This window comes from Falco naumanni, chromosome 9, assembly GCF_017639655.2.
Source record: "Falco naumanni isolate bFalNau1 chromosome 9, bFalNau1.pat, whole genome shotgun sequence".
Taxonomy (NCBI): domain Eukaryota; kingdom Metazoa; phylum Chordata; class Aves; order Falconiformes; family Falconidae; genus Falco; species Falco naumanni.
In genome coordinates, this window is record NC_054062.1 from 20,603,273 (window position 1) to 20,629,152 (window position 25,880).

General features: G+C 46.0%; 1 long non-coding RNA gene across 4 annotated transcripts in view; it reads right to left on the minus strand.

Moving 5' to 3' along the window:
* Positions 1–327: 327 nt before the first annotated feature.
* Positions 328–25,880, minus strand: part of LOC121094196 — a 35,828-nt gene continuing 10,275 nt past the window's right edge. The window contains exons 1-6 of one of the 4 annotated variants that reach the window (XR_005829771.1): positions 16,992–17,234; positions 15,940–16,038; positions 8,739–8,913; positions 4,196–4,550; positions 2,579–2,697; positions 328–1,023 (exon numbers count right to left, since the gene is read on the minus strand). This is a non-coding gene — a long non-coding RNA (uncharacterized LOC121094196). Of the gene's footprint in view, positions 1,024–2,531; positions 2,698–4,195; positions 4,551–8,738; positions 8,914–15,939; positions 16,039–16,991; positions 17,235–25,880 lie in introns of those variants that run through there. The other 3 variants (XR_005829769.1, XR_005829772.1, XR_005829770.1) reach the window with 3 other exon arrangements.

Consider the following 25,880-nt stretch of genomic DNA (forward strand, 5'->3'; position numbering starts at 1 on the left):
GGGATCCTAGGTCCTTAGATTAACTCAGAGTCTGGTACCTGAAACCATACGTAGTCACTTCAGACCAGATTAAAAACCAAACACACACATGTAAGCAATGTGACAAAGCATGTCTCTGGTCAAGCAAGGATCTAAACCCAGGGCTCTAGTTAATGCCCAACTTATTTCTAAAAGGGTCTGTCTGTGCCTACATTTCCCAAGCTATCAAGTGGTATGAAAAGGACTCTGCCCTCTGACAGGCACAAAGCCAAGCTACACATGCTCAGATATTGCACTGATGTGTCCAGGACCAGGCACTGGTAGCAGTAACAAGAATCACAAATTAGAAATTAAAACTACTTTTAATAGCATAGTAAGCCACAGTACAAGCAGGGCCAAATCTCTTCCAAGTTCAGCTCCGTCACGGCCTGGTTGCAGTAAGGGCTGCAATAGGAAGGCTTTGGGGACAATTCATTACGGCAGCCAGCAGTGAAATGCAAACAGAACTGGCTCCCACATCAGAGCTGAAGGCCAGCAGACTGCCGGATCACTTAGTCTGACCTCCTGCATGGTGTCAGCTTTAATCTGTCACCCAGTGTTTCCTCTCAAGCCTCACAGCTTGAGACTGACTAAAGCACAACCTCCAGAAAGTCTCAGCTTAATCGGCTGAAGGAGACCCTGCCACCGGCCCCAAAGGTCAGCCCCCCTTCCTGCGAGCGGGGAGGAGGCCTGGCTCAGGTCACCGCACTTGTCACTTGTCACCGGAGGTGGAGGAGGAGGCGAGTGCCTCCACTTTCCAGAGGAAGTCCCACGCTGGGTTTTGCAGCCCGGCTCACATCAGCACCTACGTCGTCTTTGTCACGGCGATGGCAGGTGAGATCCGCCAGCCAGGCGTGCGCAGAAGGCTCCCGACCACAGCATCCCGCATCCTGCAGCATCCCACATCCTGCAGCATCCTGCAGTGTGGCCAAGGCAGCAGCGTGGCCAAGGCAGCACGGCTGGGACTGGTCCAGGAGGATGCACCCACTGCGGCAGACCCTGCGGCTGTGGGGGGAAACCACATACAGCCCCCGTGAGAGAGGGGCAAGGAAGGCTGCACGCTTCTGTGGCAGGAAAGTGGTCTGTATGATGCTACTGACTGATGGGGGGGCTGGGGAATCCGCCTGCCTTTCCTGGCAGCTCAGCACCCCTCTTGCCAGCTCACTGCCTCCCCCTTTGGTTCCCCCATCCCCAAAGCACTTTGCTGGTGCAGCTGCAAGCGGTGGTGGGGTCTTGCCCTGAAGCTGATCTAGGTTTGCACACACAAAATTCCATCCAAACCCAAACCAAAGCCTAGGTTTTTTTAGCAGGGTTATGTTCAACCCCAATAGCACAACAGAGGGTGAAATGACATGCCATGGTGGAGCTGCTGCGACCAAAAGTGGGAAATGCTCTTCCCCTTCCCACCCCTGCTCATCCCTCTCCCTGTCGCTGCTCCTGGCAGAAGTTCCCATCCATCCTTTGTGCTGGCTTTGGGGCTCCTAAGAGTTTCAGCTCATTAATCCAGCAGCAAATGATCTGTTTTGACTTGTTCTTTCTCTCACTGAGACGCTTGGTGAACCCAGGTTAAACCACTCTTTGTAACGTCCTAAAAGAACCCTCCAGTGATTTCAGTGGTTGGGTTCACAGCACAGGCCACCCATGGCTGCCCTGTGTGGGGCAGGGGGACAGCACGCAGCGGGTGGGCAGGATGAGAGCAGGGCTCAGGGCGGGGGGACCCTCTCAAACCAGCTTCATCTCCAAAGGAAAACAGTGGAAACAGCAGCTGGACACAGCACCAGCTGTAATAATTCCAAACAAGGCTGCATGTTCTGCAGTAAATAAGGTGTGTTTGTTTTTTAACAACAGAATAAAACCAGCCAGACCTAGAAGAGCACAGACAACAGCAAAGCAACCTGATTCCTAAAAACCTGCTTAAATTATTCCTAAATGTGTGCATTTAGGTGCTGCATGTGGCTCTCCTGGTAAGTCAGTGATTCTGTCGCTATTTGACCCTAGGGACCTTTGCCAACCTCCAAATTTTCACCAAAACAGACCCCTTTTTCACTTCTAAGTCACTTCTGTGAAAGATCAATGGCGAAAATGCCTGAAAACCTTAATGTTTGAGAGTGGGGTTAAATAATTTGACAAAATTATCTACAGGGAGACTTGCAATGCTGGGAGAAAAGAGGACTTACATTTTCCACAGTTCCCAATGCAACAGTAACATACAGTTTTTCAGAAAGGTCAAGGATAAAGTTCAGACTGACAGTTCAATAACTGACCAGGCCCAGTGCTCCTCACGGCTTGCTCCAGCGGCGAAGTAGTACTGCACACACAGCTGGCATTTGTGCCCTGGCTGTTTTGCACAGAGGAAGCACCAACTGCCCCGATTTCCCTGCTCTGGTGCCCACAGATACCCTGTGGCCCAGCTCGGTTGCCAGAGCAATTACGTCTCCTAATCGTCTGATCATCTCTCTGCGTTATTTCTGAACTGGAGAGCTAAATGTACTCAGCCTTTACGACACATTCACCTGGTTGTCGTATCTCTGCTTGCCCCAGCAGAGCACGTGGCACATACCTGCACTGGAGCACTGCTAGCAGGAAGGCCTGGGCACGGGACCACCCTTGGGGTACCACGCTGGGATGCCCACCGATGCACATTTCAATCTGCTGTAGGTGCCTCCAGGCATTTGGTTTCTGAAAAAAAGGCTAAAATTAGCTGTCCAGGTGAAAGCCCTATTTTTCCATAGATCTTGGTAGTTGATTCTTACTTTGGCTTCATCTGCACTACAGGGGTCCGTTTGCCCTCCTCCCCCAAACACCACAATGCTTTCTCCATTATGAAGCTGAAACCCCTCTGCGAAACCCTGGTGTTAAGTGTGCTTTAGTTCCATTGATAATTACTGAATAATTAAAAGATAAACCTAAAGAATGTTGAGTACTTCTTTCTCCTTCCTCTCCCTCCCAATTTTACAACACATTGATAAGATAATTAGCAATCGTTTAACATCTGATTTTTGTGTTTATTGTTGCTGTTGCTGTAATATTTTTGCCTTTTAAAATTCCAGTACTTGGCTTTTCAAAAGGTTGTGTGGGAGAGAAGTCTGCATCCTTGCCAGGGCCCCAAGGATACGCTTTATATCTGGACTACTTAAAATCTCCCTAGCTGTCAGGGCTTCTGTTGCAGCTTCCATCATTTCTGTTTTGTCATTGTGTATGACCTTAGTCCAGAAATGTCACTTTAAGACAAGAGTGGTACTGCTTTCTTTCTTTCTTTTCCTGTTGGAAAACTTTGTTTAGTAACTTTAAATTCAAAGGTCTCTTCTGCCTTTGCGAAGTGTGAACTGGGACCAAATTTCCTACATGAGTCAGACCAGAAAATTTCACCAATTGGCTAATAACAAAATAAGAAGAGAGGATATAGGATGCACATTGCTGTGACTTTGAGGAGCTCCTGTTTGTGCTTTATTCTAAACACTGGGAAACAAGTTTCCAAGTGCCTGGGCACTGCAGCAACAGCACTCTTCACCCTGCTGCTGCAGAGCACGCCTGGAGTGGTGCTGAACATGATTTGCTGTTCTGAAGGTGCCTTAATGCAAAACAAGAGTATGTTGAGAATCAGCATCTATATATACACCAGACATCAACAGCAAACGCAAGTGTTCAGGCATGATCCTGTCTGAATTCTGTGCTGGGGTGCCCACCTGTCAGTGTCATACTTAGATCATCTGATGACTCACTGAGGTCTTCTTCACACAACAATACCAACTGTCTTTAAGCTCTGTGACGGTCTTTGCTGACGCAGCCACTGCCCAGATGTCTTGGAGACAGACTGCATCGCAGAAAAGCTGCAGAAACTCCAACACCCCCCCTCAAAAACCTGACTGAAAGTCATCTAAAAGCTTGGTAGAAGCACAGAGCCTTCCCAGGAATCCCTTCAGGACAGCAATCCTTCTCAGGAGGATTACACTAAACCACTTACTCAGCTATACCAGACTTCATGGCACAGCGCTGTGCTAATCCTCAGAAGACAAACACCTCATGCGATGGGAAGTCACTGTGATGTAAGTACTCGCATGTAATAAAACCTGCAGTGAAATGATGCTACCAATGCGTTCGTTACAAAGTCCTGTTATGGGGATCAGTCCTACCGCTGCCGCTCAGGTAGACCTGTTAACTAAGGGGGTCGACTTACATTTGAACAAGCTGCCATCAGACACCCGCAGAAGACCAGCTCAGGAACTTTTTGTTTTTGAAACAGATCCTTCTCTATCTATGCATGGCCAGCATTCACAGAAGCCCTCCACTGCTGTCACTTATTGGCATGTGATGATCTGAAGAGTCCCAGCTATGATGTCCCCAGTGGCGCTGCCCAGGTGATGCAGAGATCCGGTCCCTCTTCATCGTAGTGGGGAGGACTCATGCTGTTCCCCCAGCCAATCCTGAAAAATCTCACCTTTCATTTTATTATTCAAAACATTTTCAGTTTTGTGGAGGAGGGTTTGCTGATATTTCAGAAATGAGAAGACAACTGCTTCGTGATCTTGTAACTAGGGAGCAAACGAGAGCTTGTTAGAAAATGGGAAAGGATTGTGGGGGAGTTGCACTTTTCCCACCTAACTCCTGTGTTTTTTTGCATTACAATTCAGTAGCTTAAACAAGGCTTCTACTAGAGATCTTGTGATGTATTTTCCAGGAAGCCCATTTTCTCGGGAGTCATAGCAATACCTAAGACCCTCAAGAGTTAATACCAAAAGTAAAAGCACGGGTTTCTAGTTCACAGGACTAAAAAATGTGGGGAGTAGGAAGCCTCAAAATTTAGAGCCAGGTCACCCATCAAAAACAATGCACCCTGAAATCTCAGCTTTTTGTTGTTGTTTTTGGAGGGTGTAGCTAAGGGCTTTTTATTGCTTGTGCTTTAACTCCCAAGCACAGTGAGCAGTGTTACTGTGAGTACTAATCAGTTTCCCTGCATGCTGCCTTGGGAAAGAAAACCAGAAATAGTTGTCCCATGTGGGATAAATCAGCATGTACCTCTAAAGATAATGCTTCCTGGTCCGTATATTGTAAGGCCAGACACAAGCATAAAATTCCTGTAGCCATTCTGGCCGAGCTGCGGTTGAGCTATCCAAGTGCTAGCAGACCAGAGAGCCTGCCCACTTCTCCTGCTAACATCAGTGCTTTGCCTGAGCAGCAGTCACAGGGCTCTTTCTCAGGCAGTGGCATCTCCTCCAGGGAAATCCCACTCAACTCTGTATCCTGTTCCTTGCCAAGTGCTGGGTTTTGCTTTGCAGTCCCTCCATCAGCTGAGGGGCCAGCACTTTTGCTGGACCCGTTTGGTCTCTTTCAGCTGGGCATAAGGCAGAGTAACAAATAAATATGCAGATGACATTTTGTGCTAGAATTTAGAGTCTCCTTTCCTCCCCCTTCTCTCAGCATTTTGTATGGAGAAAAGCTGTCAAAGATAGGTACTAGAATCTGGTCACTCCATCCAGCTTGTATGGCTCTTTTCTGTTGTAATATTGCTACATTTCATCTACTCAGGGGCTTTGGAAGAACAGGGTGCCTAAAATACTTATTTACACTTGTGGAGCAACAAAAATAAAGTTAAAACCCCAGCTGTAGACAGTTCTCTATGAAGTTTGCTATTGATGCTGCATGTGCTCTTTGCTAGGGAGTTATTTTCCTCTTAAGGGAAGTGTAAGAGAAGCACAAGGCCTGTTAAAGAAACCTTTTCTATCCAACTGTTAAATTGTCTGGGATTTCTCCTAGTGACAAAGCTGCACTAGACTGGTTACAAACTCCATTATAAGGAGACAATTGTGAAGAGTCACCTTGAAAGTAATTAATCTTATCTAAGTCTTTAATTGTAAATGCATGAAATCATAATATGCGAAGCTTAAGGGCGCTTAATTTGCTGCTGAATATTGGTAATAGGCTAGGATTTGTGTCACCTTACTGATCTGTGTTTACACAACACCACCGAGCAGACAGGCTTAAGGAAAGGATCACATTGCCTTTGATAAGGGATATGCCAACTATCTCCTAACAGCCTGACAACAGGGAGGAAGGGAATGAACTTGCTCCCTTCGATTCAGAGGTGTGGGCTGTGCACAGGTCTCCAACCCATTTAAGACAGAAGATCTGCAGGCAATAACCTCCTCTCTGATCTTCTCCCTCAAGAATATCTGGAGGGTGAGAGCCCATCCGAGCAGAGGAGACATGGGTGCCATCTTTTCCTTAGCCCTGGCCACACCTAGCCGTGTTCCTCCCTTCCTCCAGAAGGCAAGCGTATAGGGAATTAATCACCTTTTCCTCATAGCATTACCTCTTTCCCAGCTGTTTCCCAAACTGACTCGCTTTCCAGCCACACCAATGCTAGTGTTGGCTCGAAGGAGGGAGCAAGACCACAGCAACCCTGACTTACATCCACATGAAGATGCTGTGATGCTGCATGTCCCGTTGCTGTGTCTGTTAAGGCTGTGCCCATTTCAGGTACCCAGATGCCCCAGGACAGATATGAGGAGCTCCTCAGGAGGAAGGGTCTCATTGCCTTACGTGCTTGCATGAGCCAAGTACACTGCAAGCGGCCCAGAAATACACAACAGAAGCCATCGTTGCTCTGGCTAGCAAACTACGTGCAGAGAGCCAGCCAGTCATTTTTAACTGAACAGTGGGGAGGACCTGCAGTGTAAGTCCATTCATCCACACACACATTCTCCTTCTCCCCCCTCCCTCTCCCAAGAATGTAAATGCCACATCTTTTGTATTTCTTAAAATATCCCTTGTTAACATAATGAAGCCATTGACAGTAACCTCAAGTCAGCATCCTACTGCAATTCTGACAGTTCAGCAGCATCCTCACTGCTCCAAGGAATTGGAAAACACAAGCAGTGCGGAAAACACAAACATCAATGTGCAAAACAAACACATCTGATGTATCAAAGCAGCAAAAAAAGCCTCCAGAGGCTGCAGGGAAAGCACCAATTTGTTGGGGAGAGCAAACCCAGGGGACATAATGAGCTGGTGAGGCACGGTTCAGCTTCTGGGGATTCAGAAGGTAATTAAAGAAGGCAGAAGTCAGCAGAACAGCATATTACACCGTGACTTTGTTAAAGTCATCAGCACTTACCCCCTACTGAGAAGTCTTCTTTCCCTCTCCCCCCGCCCCCGGCACATTTTATTACCAAAACCCAGGGTGATATCACATAAATAGAGAAGTCAATTTTTAAACTTTCTTGCGGGAAATGCATAGAGGAAATAAAAGAAAATCAAGTAAGAAGGTTCTGAGTCAGACAGTGAAATGAAGTGAAACTTCAGCTGCAAAACTTCATGGATTTGTATGTCTGGGGGAGCCCACAGCAGCATTTTGGTCTCTTGCCAGCATAGGCAGCAGCACGAAACCCACCACCATAGGGTTAGATCAGTTCGTATCGGCCACAGGCTCTGCTGAAAGCAGACCTGATACCTGGCAACTATACAGCTCTGTCCTGAGTTCAAAACAAGTGTTTATTTTAAACATCAATAAAACAAATACCTGTCTACAGTTGCTTGCCACAATATACCGATTGGGATAGAATATACCTGACACTGAAGAGTACGCAAGGCTAAAGGGTTGCTTTCAAGCTAGTATGGTTGTATACTTCCACATTTTAAGGTCCTTGGAGATGGAGCTTTGGTAGGAGACCTGTTCTCTCTCATTTGCTTTTTCATTTTCACTCATAGCTAAATATCCTGGCCAAAACTGGACAAAAGCCCATCGTTATGAGAAGGAGTGATGTCATGGCATTTCTGAGCAGGCAGGGTACTTGGGCATTGCAGCAGTGTGTTGCCATTACTGCAGTAACCAGAATATTAGGAGACTTTTCCAGAACGACGCAATACAGAGAACAGCAGGCTTCCCTATGCTGCTTTGCAAGGCCAGCACCACATGGCCCAATACATCATCCCAGATGAGGCCAGACCCTCTTTGCAAGCCTACACTTCCAGAAAAAAGATCAAAGCTGTGGGAGTACTTTTACATATAGACAGAACTGCCTCACTCCATTCTGCTGCATGAGAGAGGGTCTTTGTTGGAGAATTGCTTTTATGTCAAGAGAGTAACCTTCCACTGCCTCCACCCCATTCCCAGCCACGCTGACCTTCGTTACACCTTGACTCTTTCAGCCCATCTGGCTATAAATTAGGACAGACAGGTTACACCCTTTTCTTTTCCTGCAACGCACACGAACATCTCAGCAGTGCTGTTGGCACATAAAAGCTTTTGCCCTTTCTGTTTCCCTCCCTAGATAATGAGCCATCTATTAAGGAGGCAAATGCAGTTTTAGCTGGTGATGTCTTATGTAATTATGTGGGTGAACAACACAGACAGAGAGAACAGAAGGTGGTGGAAACCAAGAAAAGCCAAACAGGCACAATTTCCAGAGCCTCCGAGAACTGTAATGTCACCAGGGCTCTTCCCCTTTGTTATATCCCACCACTCCAAAAAAAGGTTTGCTCCCCACATCTCCAAAGCAGTTTTCTCCTGCACCTGTTATCAGAATAATTTTAAATGATCCTCAAAGTCCAGCCTATCCCACCAGCATCACATTCTCACATCAACCAGCTTAGGACAGCTGGACACCAACCAGTCCAGTCTTAGACCTCAAATCCCAGAGGAACAGGGGCTTGTCTGAGATCTATGTGTCTCATCAATCTCCCACTCTTAACTGTCAGCCAAATAATAACTTTCCACTCACTTGATTTCTTTGGTATAATGTCCACCATGTGTTTGCGTGCTGTTCCTTAGCTTGTGCCTATATTCACCTGGACTTCCAGATGCGCTCTGGTCAAAACTGGTGCGACCAAGGCTTCCACCCTTACTCGGCCAGGAAATATTGCAGAGGCAGTCTTCTGAACAGGAAAACAGTAATCCTGGTAACAAACACAGAACAAGCGTATAAGAAACACAAGAAGTTACAACATTTTTCAGAGCTAGGGAAGTACGAATAGAATGAACATTCACAGTTGGCAGCTGGATTTGGGTCCCAAACATTGCTTTGCCTCAGTGCAGAACTGTGATTTGCTCTAGATGTGGGTGCAAATTTACCCCAAGTCTTATATTTCTGAGGGTAACTGTAAGTTTGGCCTCGGGATGAAAAGAAAAGGTTTTGGGTTAAGTTTTGGGCAAACTGCTACTGATCTTACCACTTTGTTATTTTTACTCCACTTACTCATCCATCCCTACCCTAAAACTGACATAAGCTTGGCTCGCAGTCCACTCCTGTGAGATCCACTTGTAGCTGCCAGCCCTGCATGCACACACACATTAAATCTTACCTAATGAATAATTACCAGGGGCCTGGGACATTTCATTCGCCTGATAACAGCACACACCTCAGGGAATGAAATAACGTTTCGAGGCTGGACACAAATGCACGTAACACAGAGATGTCACAGTTTACCCTACATGACAGTCATTGCAAAGCCCAGACACAACATGAGGAAACAGGTAGGAGAAAAAGTGTCCTATGGGGCTATACTCTGTGTATTAACCTGGGAACAGGCATTTTTTCCTTGGAAGATTTTATAATTTAGGACAACAGTGCATAGATGAGATGAAGTATTGCTATTCTCACCTCACAGATTGGAAATAGATGCACAGAGATGAGAAATTATTTGCACAAGATTGCACAAGAACTTGGTGGCAGAGCCACAGACCCTTCCTCCTTTGCACCCATTTCTCGACGCTTTACCTACAACATTTTCCCTCCTTCTAGTTGTGTGTGAACCAAAGAAAGTTCAGAGTGGGGAGTTTTGCACAGCAGGAGCACCCAGACTTTCAAACGGAAGCTGGAAATCCTGCATGGATGTGCTGTCTTAGGTCTGGGGCTATGTCCTGGGGCACCCAGCACCAAGAAAATAGGTGCTTTCCTGGGATGCTCACTCCAGAGAGCTGTTACACTGCCTGCTCTTCTGCAGCAGGAGTGGATACGATCACCTGCCCATTACATAGCCACAGCCTTTACATCCAGTCTGGCTGTTTTCCTCGTTTTTATTTCATGCTGCTGAAAAATATTTGGCTGATGGCACTGGACTCCACTTACCAACATGCTGGAGTGATGCGACCTCTCTTTCACCTCACCCAGCCAATGCAGGTGCGCCAGGATGTCCTGGGACCAGCTTGAGGGCTGGGGAGGCAGTTCGGTTTCCATTGTACACTCCCGTATCAGCCTCTCAGACAAAAATGCAAAGAAAAGGCTGCCAAGTGGAAGAGGGCAGGGAGGCAGGCGCACACTTGTCTAACCGGATTTGCAGTGACCCCGCGTTGCTCACCCACAGGCCAACAAGCACTCTGCTGCTGGTACAGGGTTGGTTTCCCTCCTGCCAAACGGACCTAGATTTGTGCTGGTAACAGATTTGCAGCCAGTAACACGCTGTAGTCTTTGCTTCTAATTTCTTGCATGGCTGACTCCTTCGCCCACCGTGTTAGAAGGCAATTTGAGTGCAAAATGTGAAAAAGCATCATGCAGGAGGCAGAATGATACTGGGGAAAATAGCACAGGATCCTGTTAATAAAGACTACATGGGAAGGAGCATTCAGAGAAGGTACTGAATTAATGTTATGGACAGCTTTAACTTTGGATGCAATGTAAATAGGTACACAGAATACAGCAGTGAATATGTTTTCCAATCTCTAAAAGGCATAGTCTATAAATAGACTTAAGTCTACTAAAATATCTTTTAAGACCCATGAAAGCATTCAGTAAAGACATCAAATTGTATTTATCCCTCAAACTCATCACAAAATGGCCACAGCCTTTCCCTTTTTTTCTCCCCCCTTTGAAAAACAATAGGAAACAAACTGGTTTATCTTCCCCTACCTGCTGTAAATACCTCTATGGCAAGGTAATTGCTAAGTGCATTGTGTTGAACAATTCGTTACTTTGTTAGAGGAACATTTGTCATGCCTTTTGGAGATGGCAGAAGATAATTGTCCTGTGACCTTTGGAAAATGAAATCAGTGGCATTACTCAGAAGCCAAAGTCGAGAAGTTTAAAAACAGATTTAAGAAGGGTTCCCATGCCTCCTGAAAAAGACACAATCTGCACTCCCACCGAAGCCAAGCTAGCCTATTCCAGCTCTTTTAGACCATTAATGATTTGTGCCTAACTAGCACTCAGGGTAGGTGATTCACCCATGCAAGCGCTGCAGGGCTCCCTGTCCTGTGCACAGCCCAGCTCTCCTAATTGCAGCAGTACAGGACACAACACCGTGGGCTGCCCGTACTGGAGAGAAGATCATGAGCTCGATTGTGTGCTACAAACAAAAGGAGAGCCATTATCAGACGCTGGCTTGCCAGGCTGCATAAAAAAAAACGCCTCTGCAAATTGCATAATGCCCCTGGATGTTCCCAGCAGTGCCGTGGCAGGCCCACGGGGCTGGCGCTCGGACAGGGAGGAAGCCGGATCTCCTCCCTCCCTCCCTCCCAGCATGGGAAAGCTCAGGATAGCTGTTGTGCAGGCAATCCCCCCCCTCACTTATCTCCTGGGAAAGAGCTGTGCGGCTCTGGAGTGACGTCTGATGCACAGAGTTGTGGTCACGGATCAGAGGGAGCCTGGCACGGCAGCAAGATGCAGCACCGAGCTTTGGGGAGCACCGGGCAGGGGAAACAGGAGAGATGCCACATTCATCCTCCTTGTGTGTCTACCACGACCCTGTCCCTCAGCCTGCGCTCGTCTTGTTCACTGAGACAGCGTACCCCAGTTTCGATCAGTCCCTCTGTATTACGATGGGAAACTGACTGAAGGACAGGCAAGCACTAAATACAAAGCCTGTGTCGACTGAAGACCCTGTCTCACACTTGGCATGGAAGAGGGTCGTCTAACAACACAGTAAGGCCCATGCGATACCTTGTTCTTTGCTGTTCAGGAGTCGGATGACTGTGCCTGCACCAAGGAGGGACGGGAAGGAAAGCACAGCTGGGGCAGAGGGAGGGGGCTGCTCTGCTGCCTCAGAGGGACTGTCAAAATGCAGCGTGAGGCTGAAATCTCCAAGGGGCACAAAATTCCCAACGGAATGCCAAATGCCAACATTACCAGCCAATGCTGAGTGGGCAAGATTTCACCATGAGCGACTGTGACTGTGATAAGCAGTGTGTGTGACCTACCCGGCTTCATCTCATTTGCCTGACAGTCCATATGCTTGGAATGCCTCCTTCTCCTTCTCCCCCTCCTCCTCCTCCTCCTCTGCTGTTACTGGTGGCACCAGGGATTTATGAGGCAGCAGGGAGCATTTCCTAATATTGGTTGGGTGTAACTTTCCAGCATGACTGATGGTGCTATTAAATGTGGCAAAGGGAAGAGCACAAGTGGGAAGGCAAGAGAGAGTACTTCAAACCCTGAAGATGAACGATAAGTGATATTAAATAGTTCTATGTATGCAAAATAAATGTTTGAAGCTTGCAAGGCTATTGTTACAGACGTTGCTGGCTTATTAGAAAAGGGGAAAGCTATTTGGAAAAGCGGTGCCTATGTAGAAAAAATGAGATCTATGTAAACAAGACAGAAAGGAGCTGGGACTTAATGGAGTTAGAGTTGCAGGAGAGTTTTAAATTAAAGACTAAGGGTAAGGGAGAGGTATGGAAGAACACACAGTTTGGATGAAGCTGTCAAATCTCTCTGTTAAGAAAAAGGATAGGACAGAAGGCAATGAAGATAAGTGGTAGCTAGCCCACAACCACATTTAAAACCCTCTCTGTACAAATGGCAGTGATCTGAAAATAAAGGAAGATGAACTAGAATGTCTGGCTGTAAATAGGGATATTGACAACACACGTATCTGGGAAACTTTCTAGAAAGAACTAATTAGTAAAATACTATTATACCAGGTTTAAACAGTATAAATGTCATAACAGTTCATGCCAGGGAGGGAAAGACAATTATGTGACTCAAGTTCTCAGAAGATCTACATACATTGAGTGTACCAAATGAAATGTTTACCTTTAAAAAGGAGAATCACATAAAAGTGAGGAAATTTCTTGAAATCAGCAGCTAAAACCAGTAAAGCACTTGTTGATGATATAAGATTGTTTAAAGACACTCTACAGCAGGCTCAGCATCAAAGAGAAAATATTCAAAGGAAAAGTAAGCCAACATGATTAAACCATGTAACACTTCTGAGATGTCAAAATTCTTAAAAAAATAGAGAGTAAAGGAAGATGGAAAAGAACATAAAGTCTGACAAAGTGGATGTGAAACTACAATAAAGTACAAGAAAATGAAAAGCAACTTGCTAAATGTGTAAAACGTAATGATAAGACTTTTCCTAGCACAGCAAAAGCAGGAGGCTGCCAGAGAGCTCGTGGGGTCCATGGATGATCCATATGTAAAAGGACCACTTGAGAGAGACAGGCCATAGTAGAAAATCAAAACCAACTCATTGTGTTAGTGTTCCCGGTGGAACTCCCACGCTGGATCACTCATTACGGAGGATCAGTCTTTGGGGGTAGTTTCATGACATCTTCAACAGGACCAGGCTGAGGCATCCCTTCTCCTTGGTCAGGGTCTCCTGCCCCGTTCCTTGTGTCAGCGCTGGTCATTGCCTAATCGCATGGTGAGCCAGCTCAGGCAGTGAAGGCAGACCAAGGGTATGGGTGATACTGCACGCAGCCTGGGATGCCAGGTAGCAGAGAGAGGCTCCAGCAGCAGGGACTCCCTGCCTTGGTGTCATGAATTACCAGCTTTCCCAGGGAGAAGTTTGATGAGGGACTTCCAAGACTGGGGGATGCAGAAGGAAAAGCCATCAGCTGGAAGCTCAGCCCAGCACACAATAAAAATACATTCTGAAGGAGCTGTGGGAGAGGCTGAGACCTTGGATATTAATCTAAATATGTTTCTGGGTCTTCTCCTTGCCAGAAAATGAGCACGTGTTGGAGGAACCCTAGGACTATGCCATAGACACATCTGGGTCCCCTGCTGCACCCAGGAGCCAACTGTTCACCCCGCTGAGCGCAGAGCCCGCGCAGCCCATCAGGTTCCTCACCACACTGGGTCTGGGGAGCACCCAGCTGGCAAGGAGGGGTGATGTCTTGAGGATGCCAATATGACATTTCTGAGCTGTGTGGTTCAGAGACAAAGCGGGTGGATGTCAGTCAGCCCGCTGAGGCGATTCATGGTGGCTGCTAAGGGCTGGTATTCTTTACCTGACACAGAACTGACACAAAGCAAAACATTCACTCTCCATGCCTCATTGAACTCCTATATAAATAAGGAGAAGACCCACCTCATGAGGTTGCTTCAAGAATTGATACGGCCAAAGCTTTGAGATTCTTAAATGCAAGCACAAATTATTTAAACAGCTTTTAAGCAGTTCTCTTTAAATGTGAAACAGACATGGTTACGTCAAGGTCCTTTCAATTGGATATGTGACCAAGATGAAAGTGAGGGTCTGGAGCTGATCATCTTCAAAGTGGAAGCACCTGGGGTGGCTGCTCTGTGAGGATGCCAAGCACTGCACAGGCACTGGAAATTCAAAACATTCCAGCTGGTGATTTGTTACACCAATCTTTTTCATCTAAGCTAGATCAGGCTGTGAATCAACATGGCACAGACTTCCTGCGATGGACAGAACCATGCTGCAGTCATTTAAAGCAGAGACATGCAAAAGTTGTATCCTTTTCCTTTCTGAGCATTTCTGCTTATCCAATAATCAAGCAATTTAAAGCTCCCAGTTTTCCCATAAACATTTGCCACGAGCAGTTATGTTTAGCCATGTCTCGGCAGGTCTTAGTTCCATGAGCAGATTTTTTATGATAATTTTTGGTTTTTTCACAGTAGCTCTCCAAGACTGTATTTGGAAACACGTTGTGCTATCTGAGGGAGAAAGAGAGACTTTGTACTTTTTCCAGACACAAGAATAGTTTTCTCTGAAACCAAGCACAGCCAGAAATGCAAATAAATGACTGTCACAGTATCTGACATGGTAACACTAATTAAAACAAAATTAAATGAAGATAACGAGCCTTTGATGATTGCCTCTTTTCCTTAAATTTGGTAATTTGGAATTTCCTAGCCACGTGGATCTTCCAAAATGAATATTCAAGTGTTCCTTTTCCTCTCCAAGTGTCAGCATGCTCTATCTGAGGGCACTAGAGACTTTTCAGGGAGGTGTGGTTGGAAACACTGTCTCCTACCTGTCCCAGCCAAGCTCCTGAGTCACGCTGGTACAGAGGGCAGGAGAGGTCGGTGTTCGGATTCTTCTGAGTGAAGCTGGAAATCTTGGCAAATGCTTTGGATGTGCTGGGTGCTTTATTCCTAACATCCCTCCTGAAACATCACACAGTCCAGGCATGCCATATGGCCCAACAAACAAGCTTAACGTTTAGGTTGTTGCTGCTTTTTCAATCAGACCTTAGGTCACCATCCATTAGGCCTTAGGCACTTTGAAGCTCATGCATGTAATTAAATCCAGTTAAATAAAAGATAAAATCCATCTTGTCTTTATACTGTCTTGAATGCTGACCTGAAATAAGCCGATGTTGTGTTTGCACTTTTCAGCACTCCACAGTGGAGATCAAACACATCCCATTTCTCATGTTGTGATTAATAAGTGACTCCCAGCTAACTGAACCTCTCAGCTTCCATGATACCAACACATCCAACACTCTCATTTCCAAATATTTTAGCCACTTTTGTGGTTGCCATTACTGTGGTCTCTGGTCAGCGTCATAGTCTTGAATGCATATATACCCATCACATCTCTGTGACTGACAGCTGCTCTTTTACCAACAGTACAGATGGACATCTCTGGGCCAGAGAACAGAACATGTCCCACGCTATGACAGACACCTTCCAGCTCCTTGGAGCTCAGCAGGCAGCACAATCACTGCACCAACTTTTCTCTCCCGTTTTGTTTCAAAAGGCACAGGCCAAATCCCACTGGCATCTACAAGCATCTTACCATGGACTTCACAGACCTTCTACTGACTTCAGCAAACTTGGCTCGAACGTAATTGCTCCTGCCAGCCTTCCTGTGCTCCTGGACTTCGCAGGGCAACTGCTAAGGACAGAAATAAATCCTTTGTTTACTCTGGTAACTGGAGAGCTGCTTTAACCTCTGGCTAAAAACAGGTGCCTTTTCCTATCAGGTTTATGAGTCACTCATCCCAGGAAAGACTAGTGAACTTGGAAAGCCCAGTGCTCACTGAACAACAGGAAAGGATGACTTTTTAATTGAGTGGTGGCAAATTTCATCATCTGGTTTTCCTGGGTGGCTCTTTTCTTTTTATGTTATGTTAAGTCATTGGTTTAACACAGCTCAGGCTTGTTCCTCGCAAATTCCTTTTCTGTGTGGTATTTCAGCATCATATCCAGTTTGGGATGGAAAACACTACTGGTGTGAGACTCTTACAGGAAAGAGCAGGTGTAATGTGTGACTACATAAAGAGTGCAGGCAATTAATACATCTGTAATAGATTTTGTGCTTGGTCTAGAATAGTCAGACCTTTTAGCACAGGGACTTGTATTTCTTTTTTTCTTTTTTTTTTTTTCTTTTTCTCCTTTTTTTCCTTTCTTCCTTTCTTTTTTTTTTTTATGTGAAGTCAAAGTGCTCACTTTCTACAGAGCTGTTTTCAGAGAAAACCACATTGCTTCTCACATACTGTCTGGCCAGGAACAGCCAAGGAATTCTTAAAAGGTGACCTTCAAAGGTGACTTCTTTTTGAAGGATTAAAAAAAACCAAACTGCAATACCTTTCCTCTCCAATATTAACACTAGAAATTCAGGTCTTATCACCCTGTTTTTCCACAACTGAAGAGTTATGACAACATCCTGAGAAGCTGCTCTGGGGGTATTTCTCCACTGTACAGTTAACTCATATTCTGATTCAAATTAAAATCAGTGGCTCTTGTAATACATAGAGGACAAACCTCTGACTGGACCAGGGTGTGCTCCCAGTCCAGACCAGCTTACCTGGTTGGCTGTAGAGGGCAGAACCTGGGACTGGACCTTACCTGTTTTGCACTGTGACTGCAGACAGGAAAATGAAATAAAAATCACTTGGATTGTGGTGGTTCTCCACTGCATGTTCTTTAGCTCTCCTGTGGCAGCCAAGGGGCTGCAAAAAAATCGTACAGCCTTTAAACACCAGAAAAGTCTGGCTTGGTGACCAGATACACACAGATTAGCACAGCATCAGCAAGGTCATAGGAGTACAGGCAGATCTGTGCTTGTAACTGGGCCAGGTCAACTATGCAGTGAAAACAAAGCTTGGTAGGGGAACTGATTTTTGTGTAAAATCTCTGATAGTTTTGCTAGCACCTCACTAAGTTAAGCAGAAGTCACCTGGTCTCTGCGTGGCAGAGATGTTCAAAAGAGCCCTCTCCTCATGTCTGTGTCCTTTGTGGAAGATCAGTGCATAAATGGTGAAGAGAAGGCTTGACATTCTTGGCACTGCAAACGAAGCAGATAACTGTATCTTTGGTGTAATGGAGGAAAACATATATAAACCCTCCTCAACAGAGCTATACAGAGGAACATGAGCAAAGTATCTCCCCCTTGACAAAAATCAAAGGCTTTCTACATTGTTTGATATAATAAACCACAAATATTTCCAGTTCCTGCCTATACTCACCCTGTTCCCTGTACCCCCTGCCCTGCACCGCTTTAGGTTGCTTTGAATGACACTGACACTACTTACAAAACCAGCAGAAAGTAAATTACCCACATGTATTATTGCAGGGTTAATTTTTAACCTCTTCCAGCTGCACAGTCAGCTGGCTTGGTGAGACTGTTCCTGCAACCAGTGATCAAGTGACAGCTTTCCATTCCTGTCATGCATGGTTTGGAGGATTCCGAACAGAGTGCTGCAGAGTTGCACCACATCCTGAGCCCACACCACGACCAAAGAACAGGGCCAAAGGTCTGCAGAAGCCACATGTGCCCAGAGGGCTGCAGGGATGGACATAAGAGAGAAGATGAGATAAGTGAGACACATGCATCTGAGAAAAGTGACTTTAATTTGGGTCACTATGAGACTTAGAGGTCTACAGGAAGGGTATCAGTATCACAGCCAGTGCTTATTCACCATGACCAGCACTGTGTCAACAGGCTCATGGGGAGCAGAGCACTGGCCAGTATCTGTCCACGAGCTCTCGGGGGGCCACAGACCACAGACTTGGTGGAGCAGAGAGCAGCACACACTATATACTCGCTCCTTGCTGTCAAAGAGAGGATCTGCAAAGCATAACTAAACCCTGGTGGGCCACCTACCTGAACCAGTTGCTGCTTGGCTCCCACAGGGACCCACAGCCTCACAGCTGTAGCAGCACAGAGACTGCCACCCACCCAGCTGGGGAGAGGCATGGGGATGAGCATCATGTGGGGCCCCACAACGTGGGGCGAGCCCAGACTGAAAGGATCCTGCTGCTCTCTGCCACATCCTGCAGCTGCAGTGCCCAGCCATATGCTCCAGCTGAACCAGCTTGCTAGCCCCCTGAGACACCCGGCACAGAAAAATGTGAAATAAAGAATACAGAAAAATATAAAATAAAAGAGATGAGCAGATCATTTCTAGCATAGCAAATTTAACCTACTCATCCAAAGCATTCAAGGAGCACCAGAGCCGTTGTAAATGGTGGGAGAAGGTGGCAAGGAGCAGGATTGTGGGGGAAATAAGATTTTCTCTCTGGTGATGGGTAGCTGCTAAAATGCCTTGCACCATGGCAAGAGCGAGACCTTCGGGCTATGTTGAGGGAACAGCCGCTTGAAACTGCAGATGTCCAAGCTGAAGCAAGACAGGGAGTGTCTGCCTGGCTCCTTCCTTCAGCAGTACCCTGTGTGTCCACGGCCACAGGGCTGCACCAGGACTAGTGCTGGCATGGGGCAGAACAGTCCTACACCAGAGGCAACTGCCTGTGTGGTTATGGCAGGAGTCTAACAGCAACAAGAAAGAAAGATTTACATCTTGCTGAGAAACGTACTGTAAAGTCTGCGAAGCTCTGTCAAGCCTCTTCCTGGAGCTACATCCAAGGACTTTTCAATTGAAAAGCTATTTTCTGCTTTTAAATTGAAGAAAAGGTATGACCAGCTCTGTGAAACACCCCTGACTGAGGAAAGCCCCAAGTGCAAATACTTTCCCATAGGCATAGTTTGGAATAGAATAGGATCAGAAAGGCATATGAAAAAACAACCAGGTTGGTGATGCCTGCACAGGCACCGAAGCCTCAGCCTCCAGCCCCGCTTCCAGTGGCCAAGCTTATGCATGAGAGTAACCCTCCCAGCTAGATAAGGCTGCAAGGGGAGATTTTAGCAATTAACCTGCCTAAACAACAGTCCCAGCACTGCTAGCCCAAACTGTGTGAGAAGTCAAGAGCAAAATTCAGTAGAGTGGGTGAAACACAAGTGGTGAGGGAACCATGCTCAGACATAAAAGTGACCATCTACTTAAAAATAATTATTCTGATCTCAGCTGTCCTTAATACCACTAGTAAGAAAGCTGGTTATGTTCACTCCTGAGCCCTACGGGATTAGACCACCTTTAGGGCAGCCAGTGCAACATGCTATGCAAGCACAAACACAATTATTTCTAGTTGTCTGCTTTGGGACCACTGTACTGAGAAGGCAGATCAGCCTGCTCTGAGTCTGTCCACCACAGACAACGTAAACCAGGTGTGAGAATCCACTTCTGCTTCCATCACCCTCCCTGTTAAGCCAGCACCATCTCTCCTAATGGCAGAGAAAAGGGTACTGGTCAAAAGCAGGGTGAAAGACAATTTTTCTGCCCTGTCAGCATTACAGGTTGGAAGCACCAGAGAATGGGAAGGTGATGGTTTGGTATGTTTTCATAGCAGAGAGGGGAAGCATGTCAATAATACAGAAAAATGTGCCCTGTAGCTCCCATGGTACCAGTGCTATATCATGTGTGCACTTCTAGGCCACCTAATAATAGCAGAATATTGGTAAACAGAGGGCTGGGACTAAGGTGAAGAGTGAGTGGGGAAAACGATGACGACAAAGGAAAAGCTGTTAGGGGAGGAGGCAGGAATATGAGAATATTAGGAGCACATAGTTAGCTCCACTATCAGCAAGGTGAAGGACATAAGTGGGCAGGCTGGTCAAGGTGACAGCCTGGCTGCAGTGGGGTGCGTACGGAGTGTTCATCACAAGGGAGGGGATATGTCAGGTGAGGGATTGCAGTCTGCTGGGACGCAATGGCTTTTGTCTACACTGCTCAGTTTAACCCAAATCAGCCCAAAACAGTGCAGCCCCATGCACCCATCCGCTGCTGGGCTGCAATGCAGACCAACCTGATGCTCTGTGGTCCAGCCTCCAGCGGACAGAGAGAGAGAAAAGAGCTTTCTCACTGTCACATGCCACCCTCTGCCCCCAACTCTGCATGATAGCCAGGGCCAGGCTTTTACACAAGTATTGATTTAATGGGATTCTCCACCGTTTGCAGGATCTGGTCCTTCAGAGGTCCGCAGGGTGAGGCCATGACATAAGGCAGGACTTTGCAGTAAGAAAGAGAAAATCAGTGATGGGGAATCCGCTTCCCCCCACCCCGCCCCCAACGCAGGAGAAGCAGCATGCCCTCTCTGCATGCCTGTAAGTGCTTCTTCCTAGGAAGTAAATTGCTAGTAAATAAACCAACACGTATCTCAAGGCTTGGTTTGGTTTTTCCCAATCTTGTCAAGCGCTTGGCAGCTATGAAAAGGGATGGGAAGATATAGTTTTGGTAAGGAGTTAATGAAACTTCGTAGTTCTTGTTTACGTGTCAGGCTTTGAGGAGCCAGAACGGAGCCCAGGCTGTGTCCAGCCATCAGCCGGCCACGAGCAAGCTGTGACTTAACCACCACAGGGGAGAGTGAGCTGGAAAAAATCCCTCATGGATTCCCAAAACAGCTACTGGCTGATCTGGTCCTGAGGTGACTAATAACAAATTGGACTGATTTGACACTCTGTGGCTTTACTGGAAAGTTAACTTTTTTTTTTTTTTTTTTTTTTTTGTCATCCCCACAGCATAAAAAAGCTCCTTCCCCTTGCTGGGTTCCAGGGAAACACAGAGGAAGCTCAAATAAAGTAACAATTTACTTTGATGCTGTAAATGTTACAGCAATGCTTATTTGGGAATTGGGAAATTTCATTTGGTCTGTGCTAAAATGTCCTAACTAAATTGTGTTCAGATCTAGCATCAATAAGAGGCCCCACAATAAAGAGGGCCAAGAGCAGAGAACAAAAACACACACTGAAAAAGAGAAATTTAAGCCGGTCTCTCTTAAAACACAGTATGAGCTGGGCCTCAGCGCACCTTGCTCTTGTTCAGTTTTGCTAATTATCCTTCCTGGGTCAGTTTGTTGTTTGTTTGGCTTTAAAATATTATTTCCCTGGTCTCTGGTTGAAACTTATTACGCCTGCTCTCCAGGCTTCTCAGAAGCATTATCAGCCTTCAAAACCTCCTGCATTCCTCCTTCGTGCTCCTGTTCCTGCATCCCATCATCCTTGCCAGCCCAGAGGTATCAATTAGAGGATGATCCCAGGGCACTCACACGATGCCATCAAAAAGCCACTGTGTCACCTCCTCACACCACTTCCTCAGCACTCGTTCCTATGATTCCCATGTTGCTGGAAGGGAGAGGCATGAAAACAAATGTGACCTGTGCTTCTCCAGGACACAGTCGCAGCAGCTCTTTCTGTCAAATTAGCAAAAGGAACTGGCAGAAAGGAGCCTGTTATTCTGGTTCTGCTGACCACCTGATGACAGAAGCAATTAATCCCAAATGGAAATAAAAATGTTATGAAATGCATGTCAGTCGTCCTTAAAAAAAAATTGCAAGCAGAAAACTGCATTTTTCTTTCCTTAGTAACAAGTTTGGAAACAGAAATAAATTTGTCAGTTGAATCATCTGGAGGTGCTTAGTCTGCAGGTTTCTCGAAACAACACAAAGGATGAGATTTTTAAAAGTTGGAGAAGGATATAACCAAGTTGTCCCCTTCTTCCCCTTTTCTAAGCATCCTTACTTGCATTATCAGCAGAGGTACAGAAAACATAATAGAGGGAATTCAAGAAGCTCGTAAATGTTACTTTTTTCTATCAAGTTCTGAGTTTTCCAACATGAGACTTTTCAAGTGGGATGAAGAGAAATTTCTATGCTTTTCTTAAGAAACAAATAAACAAAGAAGCCACCCACAAAGCATAACACCAGAAGTCATCCAAGTCGTGGTTTCAAAGTGAGCATTTCGCATAAACCTAATGTCTAGTTTTGTGAAATTGCTCCTGAGAAAAGCTCTAAGCCTCAAATGTAACTTCTTCAGACCTGAAGTTCTAAGGATTCATACTGCTTTGGGGCATTTGCATTTTCCTCCTCCCTCACTTCTTACTTTGCTACAGCAAACATTTCAGGGAAGTGTTTAAGTGCAAGTAAAAATCTGCTTGCAGTGCTGACTTTAATTTTCAAGTACACAGTATTGAATAGGGAGGGCAGGAGAATCTGTCTTGATTTTTTTGTGGCTTTGTCCTGAATCACAAAGACCAGATGGGTAATTTCAAGCAGAATGACTTTTATATCTGAATGGGAAACACACAGAACAAATGACAGCAAAAGTCAAGCCTCCTGTGTAGCAGGTACCTTCTACGGCACTCCTCAGAATGAAACATGAAAAGCACCCCTGCCCCTGCAGACCTCTCAGGGATGGACAGCTTCAAAGCACTGCAACACCTTTTTAGAAGACACTTCATTTACACCGAATTTATAAAACTGTCTATTCCTTCACAGATGATAAAGGATGGATGCACAGTGAAAAGCAAAGCTCTTTTTCACTCTGTTAGTAGAAACGTGGCCAATTCTTTTCTTACTGTGCAGAGACTCTTGTGTACATGTACTTTGTGTGCAAATAAGACAGTGCAACGTTATTCTGACTTGGTCTTTATCTCTTGCCAAATGGCTGTAACAAAGAATAAACATTTCTGAGTGTATCTTGCTCCGCTCTTGAGTACTTCTTCCCATCCCTTTGCTATGACTTACTTAAACAATTATTTCGACACTTATACAATCCTGATGCGAACTGACTCACCTATACTGGTTAAACCATTGTAAAGGGATTATCTCCATTTAATCCTTGTTGTCCTATAGATACAAATTAGAGCAGCATTTGAAATGCACACAAGTGCTCTCAACCTTTGTGTTTAACTTCGTTTTCTTGCTTTTGACTGTCTGTGGCCTCCCTTGCCTTGACGAATATGTTCCTATTGCTTCTTTTTCCCAAACTCAGACATCACACCCACACCTATACAAGTAATCTTTTCTTGAACTGTGCCACTCCATATTCCCTTCTCCATCTGTGTTTGCTCTTTGACCAGCTCTACAGACTCCACCACCCTTTCAATGTGCAAATACCCCTGCGTATCTCACACACTGAACCCCGGCTGGGTTTGTGCATATCCCTTCAGCATAGCCTGAAGAGCATCCCCGCTCCACAAGCTGCTGCTCTGCTGAACACCCACTCCAGTCAGGGCACAGAGAGGAAACAATCAGTCCACAATGGCAAGGCCTCTTCTGAGTTGAAATTTCTTGCAAATTTACATATTTAGGAAATAGAGACAAGCTTGAAGCTGTATGACATGGCCCCCTCTTCTGTAGCTCTTCCTCTTTAATGTGTTATATGTCATGTATTAGCTTACAAACTCTTTGCTCCTATTATTTGCCCGTAATAAATTTCCACATGCTTACTGGGTATATCTGAAGGATGTAAGCTGCACAACAGCATCCTTGTGATTGCTTGAAACCATCGGATCTAATGCTCCCAGACTTCTCTAAGCCTGGAAGTAAACAACCTCTCTATGGCACCACCCCATGCTCCACCCACCAACTCTACTTTCCAAAAATAATGGGCAGTGAGTGAAAATGAAAGGGTTAATTTCTCTCTGTCTCTGGTTAACCTTTCCAGGCTATTCAGTTTCCTTTCAGACTCCAGCCCATCAGAGGCATGCAAGTTGAGGGATAGAATTACACACTGGGCATGTTTCCTGTACTTAGTGGGTGGATAGAGCACAACTTCCGTACTAATAATGTCAAGGTAATTAGGACATCCTGCAAAACCTGTAACAGGGAAGAAATAACCATTGTTTATTGTCATTTTCCATTGTTGAGGTGTTGGGCTCCCCTCACAACTCTTCTTGTCTTTCGTTTTGAGCCCATCTCTACATTTGCAGAGACACAACTGAGCCAAATACAAGAACCCCAGGATTTGCAATATGGACTTGGGTTAAAATCTTTTTCTTTTTTTTTCCAGCCCCACCAGTCCTCCCAGCCCTGTCTAAGGGCCTGTAGCAATCACTGAAACCAGCACCTCTGTCCCTCACATAAGCCTCTGAGCCACCAGGCTGCAGAAGCCCATCTCTGGCTCAGCAGTGAATTAGTTTATGCAGTGTGACACACTTCCAACAAGATGGATCAAGAGCACCTCTCACACACCTCCTTCTTCCACAAAGCAGACTCTAGTCTGATGGTTAGGAGAACCCTTGGGCAGATGAGGCAGAGCTCTAGAAAGGCATCTCCCCTCTCGAGAAGAGCCCAGTGTGCAACAGCTGCTTACTGGAGTCACTTATGGCTCTGCTGGGAAGAAATGCTTCTTGTTCAGCCTTCGAAAGAAAAGGCACCAGCACTGACCTTCAAGCATCATGAAGCCCAGCAGCCTCCTCCCAGGCCACAGGAGCCACAGAATGGGGTAAGATTTAAATAATTATGCTCAGTGTTTTGTACTGGCTCCCTTAAAAAGCTCCTTTCTTTGATGTATGTTTTGGTGGATGCCATCTAGAGGAGTGGAGCTCTTCTTTTGCCCTTCAGGAAGCCAGATTTTGGAGAAAAGCAACACACTTTCCTTGGGGCCAGTGAACGTAGCTGGAAAAAATGTAAACAAGCTGGTAACTGAACCTTTTTTTAGATCTCTATTTCACAAGATTTTTAGCAGCAGACAACTAACGCTACAGGTTTGCTATGAGCTGCCTCTCCCCTCACTAAAAATATACCAAGGATGATACAGTTGCATGGGCACAATACTGGGAACCAGTTGGACGTGCAGCCCAGGGCTGCACATTCACTGAGGGGGATGGATGAGAAATGAGACAACTGCGAGGCAACGCGCAAGCCTCTCAAAAAGAAAAAAGATCCTTCGCTGGTCTTTTCGAGTTGCAGCCATCGCAGCCTGCGCCTGCACACAGATGCCAGCACCACCTGTCCCATATCAGAGGGAGCACCTCCATGGTCAGGTGTAGACAGCTCAGCCTGGCTGGAGAGCTGGGGCCTGCTGGGTTCCAAAGCCATTTAGATGCATTAGCAAGGACCATCTCTTAAGCCTTGGTGAGGGAACGTGAGTGTGCAGACATACTCTTGACTGGGGCCGCTAGGTACTAATTCGTGCGTGTGCTGCCCAGCTAAACGGGCTTTATGTCCATAATGGAACACAGATAACGATTTGGTAAATTATTGCTCTTCCCTTTCTAAGGTTTCCTGGCTGCTGGCTGCTGATGTTCATAAGCACTTCAAGGAAACCAACACCGACTTTTCCTCAGGTGGAGGTTTTCAGGATGCTGCGTGTCTCTTGTTTGCTCTGCCAAACATATTTCCGAGAGTCATGGTTTTGCATACATTGCAAGCACAGCCTGCATCAATATCCTGGGGGGAATTGTGATTCTAATTAATGACGGAGTCCTCCTAAAGGTGTCTCTATTAAGCTTGTACATAAGGGCATTCTGCTAGGAAATTTCCCTTCCCTCTCACATGGCACAAGCTGTTGCCATCTGCAAAAGATATTGACAACAATGCTGAGCCTAAATTGTTAAGCGCACTGCTGCCGGGCTTGTGGGGAGATCCACATGTTGTACAAATCCCGTCTGAAGGGGCTTG